The 12383-nt window shown below is 44.4% G+C and overlaps 1 long non-coding RNA gene across 1 annotated transcript in view; it reads right to left on the reverse strand.

Annotated features, from left to right (window-relative positions):
- LOC118144253 (uncharacterized) overlaps positions 1-12383 on the reverse strand; it is a 25515-nt gene continuing 13132 nt past the window's right edge. Inside the window, exon 2 of the long non-coding RNA XR_004728881.3 lies at positions 1-8153. This is a non-coding gene — a long non-coding RNA (uncharacterized LOC118144253). The remainder of the gene's footprint in view (positions 8154-12383) is intronic.

Here is a 12383-nt window from a genome sequence, read left to right on the forward strand (position 1 = left end):
TACAAGAAAGTATCTTTATTGAGAGATATTATGAAGATATTATGATTAATATACTGAGATATATCACATTCATTATTTGGAAGTACCAGATTACAAAGATGTTAATTCTACTTAAATTGCCTTATAAATTCAGTGCACTAGGAAGGTGGAGCAGACATACTTCCCAAATTCCTCCCACTAAATACAACTAAAAACCCTGGACATTATATATAAAACAAACATAAGAAGACTGAAAGAAAGGCCAGGCATGATGGCTTATGCCTGTAATCCCAGCACTTTGAAAGACTGAGACAGGTGGATATCTTGAGGTCAGGAGTTCACGACCAGCCTGGCCAATATGGTGAAGCCCCATCTCTACTAAAATACAAAAATTAGCTGGACGTGGTGGCACAGGCCTGTAATCACAGCTACTCAGGATGATAAGGCAGAAGAATTGCTTGAATACAGGAGGTGGAGGTTGCAATGAGCCAAGATTGAACCACTGAACTCCAGCTTGGGCAACAGAGTGAGACTAAGTCTCAAAAGAAAAAAGAAGAAGAAGAAGACTGAAAGATGGAGAGAAGACAGCAGATGAGCTAGGGATCTTGGGAACAAGAACAACATGGTGATGAATTCCCTGGGTTTTCTTTTTACCTTACATCTCAAAGCCTTGGAACTGAAGAAGCTGACAATCCAAAAATGCCAAAGGGTGAGACCAAAAAAAAGAAAAAGAGTCTGCTCTTCCTAGCCAAAGAACCAAGAAAGGGATGATCTAGCAAGACAGCAAACTTTTAAATAGTAACTCCTCTACTCCAGCCAAATGCCACAGAAAAAAACACGGCCCCACCTCTACCTATACTGGCAAGACAGTGGTGAGCCTAGACTTTCACCCATGCTAGGCTGTAACAAGGTGCTCCAAAGAAGTCTTTTCTACAAATGATGCTGGGACAACTGGATATTCACATGCAAAGGAATGTAGTTAGACTGCTGTGTGAAGTGTCCCCCTACCCGACATTCAGTGTCCACCTACAACCTCAGAATGTGGCCCTCCTTAGAAATAGGATCTTTGCAAATGTAGTTAGTTAAGATGAGGAATTACTGGATTAGAGTGGGCGCTAAATCTAATGACTGTCCTTAAAAGAAGGCCATGTGAAGACACAGATACATGGGGAAAATACCCGGTAGCAACAGATAGAGAAATTGTAGTGATGTCTGCAAGGTAAGGAATTCCAAGGATTGTCAGCAACCAGCAGAAGCTAGGAGAGAGACATGGAATGGATTCTCCCTCAGAGCCTCCAAAAGGAGCCAAATTTGCCAACACGTTGATTTCAAACTTCCAGCCTATAGAACTATAAGGTCATACATTTCTGTTCTTTTAAGCCACTCAGGTTGTGGCTTAAAAGCAGCTCTGTGAAACTAATACAGACTCCTATCTCAGACCATACACAAAAATTAACTCAAAATGGATCAAAGACCTAAATATAAGAGCTAAAGCCATAAAACTCAGAAGAAAACAGAGATAAATCTTAATTACTTTTGATTAGGCAATGCTTTCTTAGATATGACACCAAAAGCACAAACAACAAAAGAAAAACAAAATGGTAAGACGGACTTTGTTTTTAGATGGAGCTTTGCTCTTGTTGCCCAGGCTGGAGTGCAGTGGCATGATCTTGGGTTTAAGCGATTCTCCTGTCTCAGCCTCCTGAGTAGCTGGGATTACAGGTTCGTGCTACCACGCCCAGCTAATTTTTTATTTTTAGTAGAGACAGGGTTTCTTCATATTGGTCAGGCTGGTCTCAAACTCCCGACTTCAGGTGACCCAACCACCTCAGCCTCCCAAAGTGCTGGGATTACAGGTGTGAGCCACTGTACCTGGTCTTAATTTTTTTTTTTTTAGGTGTCGAACCAGGCATGGTGGCATGCTCCTGCAATCTCAGCTACTCTGTGAGGCTGAGGCAGGAGGATCACTTACACCCAGGATTTCAAGATCAACCTGGGAAACATAGCAACACCCCAACTCAAAAAAAAAATCAGCTCTTTATCAAAAGGGGGGGGAATAAAAGTGTAAGACAACCCACATGATGGAAGAAATAAATATTTGCAAACCATATATCAGATAAGAGACTTATGTCCAGAATATATAAAGAACTCACACAACTCAACACTAAAAATTTTTAATAGGCAAATCATATGAATATACATTTATCCAAAGAAGAAATGCAAATGACCAATAAACATATGAAAAAATGCCCAAAACCATTGGTCATCAGAGAAATGCTAATCAAAACACGGTGAGGACAGGGCATGGTGGCTCACACCTGGAATCCCAGCACTTTGGGAGGCCAAGGCGGGTGGATCACCTGAGGTCGGGAGTTCAAGACCAGCCTGGTCAACATGGTGAAACCCCATCACTACTAAAGATACAAAAATTAGCCTGCCATGGTAGCAGGTGCCTGTAATCCCAGCTACTTGGGGAGCTGAGGTTGCAGTGAGCTGAGATTATACAACTGCACTCCAGCCTGGGCAACAGAGCAAAACTGTCTCAAAAACAAACAAACAAAAAACTCAATGAGATACCACCTCATATCCAATAGGAGGACCATCATAAAAAAGACAAGTGTCGGCTGGGTGCGGTGGCTCAAGCCTGTAATCCCAGCACTTTGGGAGGCGGAGGCGGGTGGATCATGAGGTCAAGAGATTGAGACCATCCTGGCCAACATGATGAAACCCCGTCTCTACTAAAAATACAAAAACAATTAGCTGGGTGTGGTGGCATGTGCCACCTGAGGTCACCTGAGGTCGGGAATTCGAGATCAGCCTGACCAACACAGAGAAACTCTGTTTTACTAAAAATACAAAATTAGCCGGGCGAAGTGATGCATGCCTGTAATCCCAGCTACTCGGGAGGCTGAGGCAGAAGAAATCACTTGAACCCAGGAGGCGGAGGTTTTGGTAAGCAGAGGTAGCCATTGCACTCCAGCCTGGGCAAAAGAAAACTCTGTCTCAAAGAAAGAAAGAAAAAGAAAATGTGGGTTGGGTGCAGTCGCACAGTGGGTGCAGTTGGGATTATGCTTGTAATCCCAGCACTCTGGGAGGCTGAGGCGGGCAGATTGCCTGAGGTCAGGAGTTCAAAACCAGACCGACCAACATGGTGAAACCCCGTCTTTACTAAAAACACAAAAATTAGCTGGGTGTTGTGGCATCCACCTGTAATCCCAGCTACTAGGGAGACTGAGGCAGGAGAATTGCTTGAACCCAGGAGGCAGAGATTGCAGTGAGCCAAGATCGTGCCAATGCACCCCAGCCTGGGCAACAAGAGTGGAACTCTCTCAAAAAATAAATACATAAATAAAAAGAAAATGTGGTAGGTGGGTGCAGTGGCTCACACCTATAATCTCAGCACTTTGGGAGGCCTAGGTGGGCAGATCACCTGAGGCCAAAAGTTCCAGAGCCGCCTGACCAACATGGTGAAACCCTGTCTCTACTAAAAATTCAAAAATTGGCCAGGCATGGTGGCCCACACCTGTAATTCCAGCTACTTAGGCAGCTGAGGCAGGAGAATTGCTTGAGCCCGGGAAGTGGAGGTTGCAGTGAGCCGAGATCACGCCACTGCACTTCAGCATGGGTGACAGAGCAAGGCTCCATCTCAAAGAAAAAAGGAAGGAAGGAAGGAAGGAAGGAAGGAAGGAAGGAAGGAAGGAAGGAAGGAAGGAAGGAAGGAAGGAAGGAAGGAAGGAAAATGTGGTATATCCATCCAATGGAATATTGTTTAGCAATACAAAGAAATGAAGTACTGATACATGCCACAACATGAATCAACCTTGAAAAGATCAGCTAAGTGAGAGAAGTCAGCCATAATAAGCCGCATATTTTGTATGATTCCATTTATATGAAAGGTCTGGAATAGGGAAATGGAAGGAAACAAAGTAGACTAGTGGTTGCCCAGGCTGGGTGGAGGGCAGCAATGGGAGTAACTGTTAATGGACACTGAGTTTCTTTTGAGAAGACAAAAAATGTTCTGGGGCCGGACATGGTGGCTCACACCTGTAATCCAAGCACTTTGGAGGCCAAGGTGGGTGGATCACCTGAGGTTGGGAGTTCAAGACCAGCCTGACCGACATGGTGAAACCCCGTTTGTACCAATACAAAAAATTAGTTGAGCATGGTGGTGTGGTAACCAAGCGAGTTGTAAGGAAAGTGCCATGCTCTGAGCTTCAATTGAGAGTCCTTTATTGCCAGCGACCGAGACGGCTAATGTTCAAAATTCTCTCAGCCCTGAAGAAGGGGTCTGATTCCTTTTTATACCTTGCTTAGAGAAGAGGGGGTGGCAAAGTGGAATTTTACTGAAGCAGAACAAGTAAGTTAGGAGTAAGCTGATAACCAGAAGGCAGGAGGTTCCCATAGTTGCTGGTTACCAAGGGTATTTCCATACAATCACCAATGGGGGTAGCAGGGGGTCTTTCTATATAATCAACCACCGAGGGGGTTTTTCACAATAGCAGGTGGGCTTGCCAAGCAGGATGTGGTTACATCAGTTGGAGGTTCTGAGAACAGTGTGACCCAAACCTCAATGGTTCAAGGTTCTGAGTACAGCATGAACCAGTAATGCCCCTGAGGGGGCCATAGCAGGGAGGGAAAGCTAAGATGGAGCTTGTCAGGCTCACAGCTAAGATGGAGTCAGTTAGGCTAGCACAAGTTAGGCTAACACAGTGGCATGCACCTGTAATCCCAGCTACTCAGTAAAAAAAAAGCCTTGCTCTGTTGTTCAGGCTGGCCTCAAGCAATGCTCTCACCTCAACCTCACGAAGTGCTGGGATTAGATGTGAGGCACTGTGCCTGGCCAAAAATGTTTAATATAGCCACCTTCATCAATGATCTTAGCTAGATCTTCTGGATCACTTGCTGCAGCTTCTACATCAGCACCTGTTGCTTTGCTTTGCACTTTTATGTTACGGAGATGGCTTCTTTCCTTAAACCTCACAAGCCAACCTCTGCTAGCTTCAAACTTTTCTTCTGCAGCTTCTTCACCTCTCTCAGCCTTCATAGAATTAAACAGAACTGAGGCTTTTCTCTGGATTAGGCTTTAGTTTAAGGGAATGTTGTGGCTGGTTTGATCTTCTATCCAGACTACTAAAACTTTCTCCCTCTCAGCAGCAATAAGACTGGTTTTGTTGTTGTTGCTGTTGTTGTTTTTTGAGAGAGTTTTCCTCTGTTAACAAGGCTGGAGTTCAGCAGCACAATCTCAGCTCACTGCAACCTCCACCTCCTGGTTCTTTTTTCCTTTTTTTTTTTTCAGTGGGCCTTCCCCTTCCCCATTCCTGGTTCAAGCGACTCTCTTGCCTCAGCCTCCCAAGTGGCTGGGATTACAGGTATGCCCCACCATACCCAGATAATTTTTGTATTTTTAGTGAAGACAAGAGTTTCACCATGTTGGCCAGGCTGGTCCTGAACTCCTGACCTCAGGTGATCCTCCCACCTCAACCTCCCAAAGTGCTGGGATTACAGGCATGAGTCACCACGCCTGGCCTATTTCACTTTCTTATCATTCATGTGTTCACTGGAGTAGCACTTTTAATTTCCTTTAAGAACTTTTCCTTTGCACTCACAATTTGGGTGTTTAGCACCAGAGGCTTAACTTTTAGCCTCTCTCAGAGACTACTGTAGGGTTAATTGGTCTGATTTCAATGTTGTGTCTAATTGAACAGGGAAGCCTAAGGAGAGGAGATGGGAAATGGCTGGTCAGTGGCACAATCACAATACACACATTTATAGATTAAGATCAATGGCATATGGGATCTTATGTTTGTGGCACTCCAAAACCATCACAATAATAACATCAAAGATTACTAATCACAGATCACCATAACAAATACAATAACAATAAAAAAGCTGTTTTTTCCTTTTTTTTTTTTTTTGAGACAGAATCTTGCTTTGTCTCCCAGGCTGGAGTGCAATGGTGCAATCTCGGCTCATAGCAACCTCCACCTTCTGAGTTCAAAGGATTCTCCTGCCTCAGCCTCCCAAGTAGCTGGGATCATAGGTGTGTGCCACCACACCTGGCTAATTTTGTATTTTTAGTAGGGACGGGGTCTTGCCATGTTGGCCAGGCTTGTCTTGAACTTCTGACCTCAGGAGATCCACCTGCTTTGGCCTCCCTAAATGCTAGGAATATAGGCGTAAGCCACTGCATGTGGCCTGTAATGAAAAAGTTATATTATAAGAATTACCAAAATGTGATACAGAGACATGAAGTGAGCAAACGCTGTTGGGAAAATGGTGCCAACCTTGCTTGATGTAGAGTTGCCATAAACCTTCAATATGTCTATAAAAAAATGAAAGAGAAAAACCCTAATTCTTCATGAAGTTCAGTAAAGTGGGCTGGGCATGGTGGCTCATGCCTATAATCCCAGCACTTTGGGAGGCCAAGGTGGGAGGATCATGAGGTCAGGTGCTCAAGACCATCCTGGCTAACATGGTGAAGCCCTGTCTCTACTAAAAAAAATACAAAAAATTAGCTGGGCGTGCTGGCACACACCTGTAGTCCCACCTCTTTGGGAGGCTGAGGCAGGAGAATCACTTGAACCTGGGAGGTGGAGGTTGCAGTGAGCTCATATCGCACCACTGCACTCCAGCCTGGGCTACAGAGCAAGACTTCATCTCAAAAAAAAAAAAAAATTAGGCAGGCGGAGCCAGGATGTGCTATTACACTCTAGCCTGGGCAACAAGAGCAAAATTCCGTCTTTAAAAAAAAAAAAAAGTGCTGGGCAAGGTGGCTCAAGCCTGCAATCCCAGTGCTTTGGGAGGCCGAGGCAGGCGAATCACTTGGGGTCAGGAGTTCGACACCAGCCGTGCCGATGTGGTGAAACCCCATCTCTACCAAAAATACAAAGATTAGCTGGGCATGGTGGTGCATGCCTGTAATCCCAGCTACTCGGGAGCTGAGGCAGGAGAATCGCTTGAACCCAGGAGGAAGAGGTTGTGGTGGGACTGCCCATGTATGCCAGTATGGGCAACAAGAGCAAAACTGTCTCAAGAAAGAAAAAGAAAAGTTCAATAAAGTGAAGTGCAATAAACTAAGGTGTGCCTGTGTATCTTTTTACCTCTTTAATGTTTGAACCATGGGAATTTTACCCATTCAAAAAATATGTGTAAGTTGTACTTTCAAGTCTACTGCTTTTATTAATTACATGTTTTGTTTTGTTTTTGTTTTTTGAGATGAGTCTCGTTCTGTCACCCAGGCTGGAGTGCAGTGGAACAATCTCAGCTCACTGCAACCTCCACTTCCTCGGTTCAAGCAATTCTTCAGCCTCGGCCTCCCAAGTAGCTTAAAGACACATGCCACCACCCCCAGCTAATTTTTTGTATTTCAGTAGAGACGGGTTTCACCGTGTTGCCCAGGCTGGTCTTGAACTCCTGAGCTCAGGAAATCCTCTATCTCGGTCTCTCAAAGCGCTAGGATTACAGGCATGAGCCACCGTGCCCGGCCAGCAGTCACCTGTTTTTTATAAGTCCATTCAGTCAACTGTCTTCTCAGTGATCGTACAGTATCTTTTTCTATTTCATAAATGGTGACACAATAGCTTTAGCAAATTATAAATCCTGGTTAAGTCCAATCACTATCAAGTTTATACCTTCTCCTGAGCAGGTAAACCTGACTAGAGAAAAACAGAATCCAGATGACTGATCTCATTTTATATTTACAACCACAGATATCTGAATGACCTACTGTATCTCCCTACTTAATTTACTCTACCATTCAGAGATAACTATTTCACGCATCTTCTCTCCACAAGCCTCCCACACTCCTTCCCCAATCCTTACATTTAGCTAATGATCACCCTCTCCGTTTCAGTGAAGAAAAAAGAAAAAGAAAAGCATCAGAAGACAAAACTTGTACAGTCCCACTACCACATCAGTTATGAATTACAATCAGCTGTAAATAACAGACACAAACACACACTCAACAAAAGAAAAATAAAAATAGGAAGAAAGATCAATGTGGCTTAAAAGAATTGTTTCATTTTCTCCCATAATGAGAAGTCCAAGGGTAGGCAATCCAGGGCTTGTGTGACAGCTCCATGTTGTCATCAGGCACCTAGACTTGATCTTCCTTCATCCTTTGCATATTATATGGCTTAAGGACTCCATAGGACTCCCACCATCTTGTCCATGTTCTCAGCAAAAAAGAAAAGAAAGGGCCAAAGACAAATATTAGCTCAATCAATCCTAGCAATCATGTTTTAGAAACTTTCACAGAAACCCCACCAAACAACTTCCACTAACATTTCACTAGAATTTAGTCACATGGACACCACTAGTGAAGTTGGAACAGAAGCTGGGCATCCTGTTTCCAATGAAATCAGGGTTCTGTTACTAAGAAAATATGGGAGAATTAGGAGAGATTACCTATTTTGTTCTTCTTCTTTTTTATTATTTTTTTATTTTGAGACGGAGTTTCGCTCTTATTACCCAGACTGGAGTGCAATGGCGCGATCTGGGCTCACTGCAACCTCCACCTCCTGAGTTCAAGCAATTCTCCTGCCTCAGCCTCCTGAGTAGCTGGGACCACTGGCATGCACCACCATGCCCAGCTAATTTTTGTACGTTTAGTAGAGATGGGGTTTCACCATATTGACCAGGACGGTCTTGATCTCTTGACCTCATGATCCACCCACCTCGGCCTCCCAAAGTGCTGGGATTATAGGTGTGAGCTGCCGCACCCAGCCTTTTCTTCTTTTTTAAAGATGAGGTTTTGCTATGTTGCCCAGGCTGGACTCAAACTCCTGGGCCCAAAGGATCCACCTGCCTCAGCCTCCCAAGCAGCTGAAAGGTGCCACTGTATGCCACCCTCCCTCGCTGAAATTACCTATTTTTGTTTTGCTGGAGTGGAAGAGATGAAAAGAAATAATCGGAAGAGAAATTCCACAGGTTCCACCACTAGATCTAACTGCCAACTGATAATCCCTCCTGGAATTCTGGTTTCCTCCTGTGTGTCAGTGGATGCATATTATAATATTGTGCTCCTTTCCAAGGTGAACCCCTCCATGGTGCACTGGGTGCCTTCTCATTTCACTACTCTAAAGCTTTGCTCCTTTTCTTACAACATGGGTTTTACCTTTTGTTTTTTTCTCATTAGCTAATAAACACGCTAAAAAATCTCCCATTGTAGAAACAAAAACAAAACCCCTCCTTTTATTGAACAACCCTATCCAGCCCTACCAATTATTACTCTTCTCTCTAATCCCTTAAAGCAAAAATCCTCAGAAAGGTTTTAAATTCTCCTTCCTCCACATCCTTGTCATGAATTCTCTCTTGAACTTACCCTCATCAGGCCTTAATTCATCCCTATTGCTCCACTGAAGCCACTCTTGCCCAGGTCTCTACTGAAATCTAACAGCTGATTCTCAGATCCCATCTTACCCAGCCTCCCAGAAAGCACAGTTCAGAAAGCATAGTTATCACCTGGTCCTGCTTGAAACACTTTCTTCATTTGGTCTTCAGAATACCAAACTCTTCATTATTTTCTTTTTTCTGTTTTTTTTTTTGAAACACAGTCTTGCTCTGTCATCCAGGCTGGAATGCAGTGGTGCAGTGGTGAAATCATGCACCTTACTTATTGCAGCTTTCACCTCGTGGGCTCCTATGTCAGCCTCTGAAGTAACTGGTACGACAGGTGCACACGGCCACACCTGGCTAATTTTTGTATTTGTTGTAGAGAAGGGATCTCCCTATGTTGCCAGAGATGGTCTCCAACTCTTGGGCTCAAGCAATCCTCCCACCTTGGCCTCCCCAAGTGCTGGTATTATAGGTGTGAACCACTGCATCCAGGCCATTATTTTCTTCCAACACCACTGTCTGCTCCTTTTCACCTTACACTAGATCCTCTTCCTAACTTTTTTTTTTTTTGAGACAGAGTCTTACTCTGTCGCCCAGGCTGGAATGCAGTGGTGAGATCTTGGCTCACCACAACCTCCACCTCTTGGGCTCAAGTGATTCTCCTGCCTCAACCTACTGAGTAGCTGGCATTACAGGCATGCGCCACAACACCTGGCTAATTTTTGTATTTTTAGTAGAGACAAGGTTTCTCCGTGTTGGTCAGGCTAGTCTCGAACTCCTGACCTCGTGATCCAAGCACCTCAGCCTCCCAAAGTGCTGGGATTACATACAGGCGTGAGGCACCATGCCCAGCCATCTCTTCCTAATTTTTATAAACTGGAATGCTCTGGGGTTCAGTCCTTAGATGACTTCTTCTTTTTTTTTTTAGATGGAGTCTCGCTCTATTGCCCAGGCTAGAGTGCAGTGGCATGATCTCAGCTCACCACAACCTCCACGTCCCAGGTTCAAGTGATTTCCTGCCTCAGCCTCCCAAGTCGCTGGGATTATAGGCATGTGCTACCATGCCTGGCTAATTTTTGTATTTTTAGTAGAGATGGGGTTTCACTATGTTGGCCAGGCTGGTCTTGAACTCCTGACCTCATGATCCGCCCACCTCAGCTTCCCAAAGTGCTGGGATTACAGGCATGAGCCACTGTACCCAACCCTCTCTGCACTTTTTAACCAACTATTGCTGCCTAATCAACATCTCTACTTAGATCTAACCCACTGCATCTCCAAATTAATGTATCCAAAACTGAACTTCTGATTCTTTCAATTTCTCTATACCTGTTCCTCCTTTTAGTATTCCGCAGTGTTGCTCATGCCAAAAATCTAGCGGTCATGATTGACTCCTCTCGTTCACACAGCCAGTTCATTAATAAATCCTGTCAGTTCTGTCTTCAAACTATACTCAGAAATCTACCACTTCTTACCACCTCCATAATACCACCCTGATACAAGCCACTATCATCTCCTGCCTGCATTACTGCCCATTCCCTTCTAATTCATCTTCTTTCTTCCACTCTTAAACTCCTGTGGTTTACTCTCACAAAAGCCAGAGCAATGCCCTTACAATCTAAAATAGAACGTCACACCTTTGCTCAAAACTATCTAATAGCTTCTCATCATTTTTAGAATAAAACACAAAATCTTTCCATGCCTAATAACACTATCACATGAACTAGACCCTGGCTACCTCTCCAATCTCATTTCATAACACTCTCCCCTTTACTTACTCTGCTCTGGCCTCACTGACTATTTTTTTTCGAAACAGAGTTTTGCTCTTGTTGCCCAGGCTGGAGTGCAATGATGCCATCTCAGCTCACTGCAACCTCTGCCTCCTGGGTTAAAGTGATTTTCCTGCCTCAGCCTCCCGAGTAGCTAGGATTACAGGTATGCACCACCACACCCAGCTAATTTTGTATTTTTAGTAGAGACAGAGTTACTCCATGTTGGTCAGGCTGGTCTCAAACTCCCAACCTCAGGTGATCTGCCCGCCTTGGCCTCCCAAACTGCTGAGATTACAGGCATAAGCCACTGCATGCGGCCTCAGTGACCTTCTTGTTACTGCTTTAAAAAAATATAGACATCCAGTTTCCAGTAAAGCATAAAAGAATCCTGGAAGTCAGCCGAGCGTAGTGGCTCACGCCTATAATCCCAGCACTTTGGGAGGCCGAGGCGGGTGGATCACGAGGTCAAGAGATCAAGACCATCCTGGTCAACAAGGTGAAACCCGTCTCTACTAAAAATACAAAAATTAGCTGGGCATCGTGGTGCATCCCTGTAGTCCCAGCTACTCAGGAGGCTGAGGCAGGAGAATTGCTTGAACTCAGAAGGTGGAAGTTGCGGTGAGCCGAGATCGTACCATTGCACTCCAGTCTGGGTAACAACAGCGAAACTCCGTCTCAAACAAAAAAAAAAAAAGAATCCTGGAAGTCACCAATCCATGATAACAAGTAAAAGATGAACAAACTGAAAAAAATCAACAGCTCCTTTTTTTTTTTTAACTGCTCCATGCAGAGCAGGGCTAAGTCATAGGCAGTGCATCCACAGCTGCCAACAACTCTTTATAGATCTGTAGAAGTTAGGTCAAAAAAGTAAAGGAGGCTGAGCACAGTAGTTCATGTCTGTAGTGGGAGGATCACTAGAGGCAAGGATTTCAAGGCAAGGAGTTCAGTCTGGCAATATGGCACGACCTCATCCCTACAAAATTAAACTTTTTTTTAAAGTGAAGGAGCTGGGCAAGGTGGCACACCTATAGTTCCAGCTACTTTAGAAGCTGAGGCAGAAGGATCACTTGAGCCCAGGAGTTCAAGGCTGTAGTATATGATTATCACATCTGTGAATAGCCATTGCACTCCAATCTGGGCAACATAGTGAGACTCCATCTCTACAAAAAAGAAATAAAAGACTGGGTGTGGTGGCTCACGCCTATGATCCCAGCACTTTGGGAGGCTGAGGCAGATGGATCACTTTAAGCCAGGAGTTCGGGACCAGCCTGGCCAACATGGTAAAACCCCATCTCTGCC

The sequence above is a fragment of the Callithrix jacchus genome, chromosome 9 (genome assembly GCF_049354715.1).
Source record: "Callithrix jacchus isolate 240 chromosome 9, calJac240_pri, whole genome shotgun sequence".
NCBI classification, from domain to species: domain Eukaryota; kingdom Metazoa; phylum Chordata; class Mammalia; order Primates; family Cebidae; genus Callithrix; species Callithrix jacchus.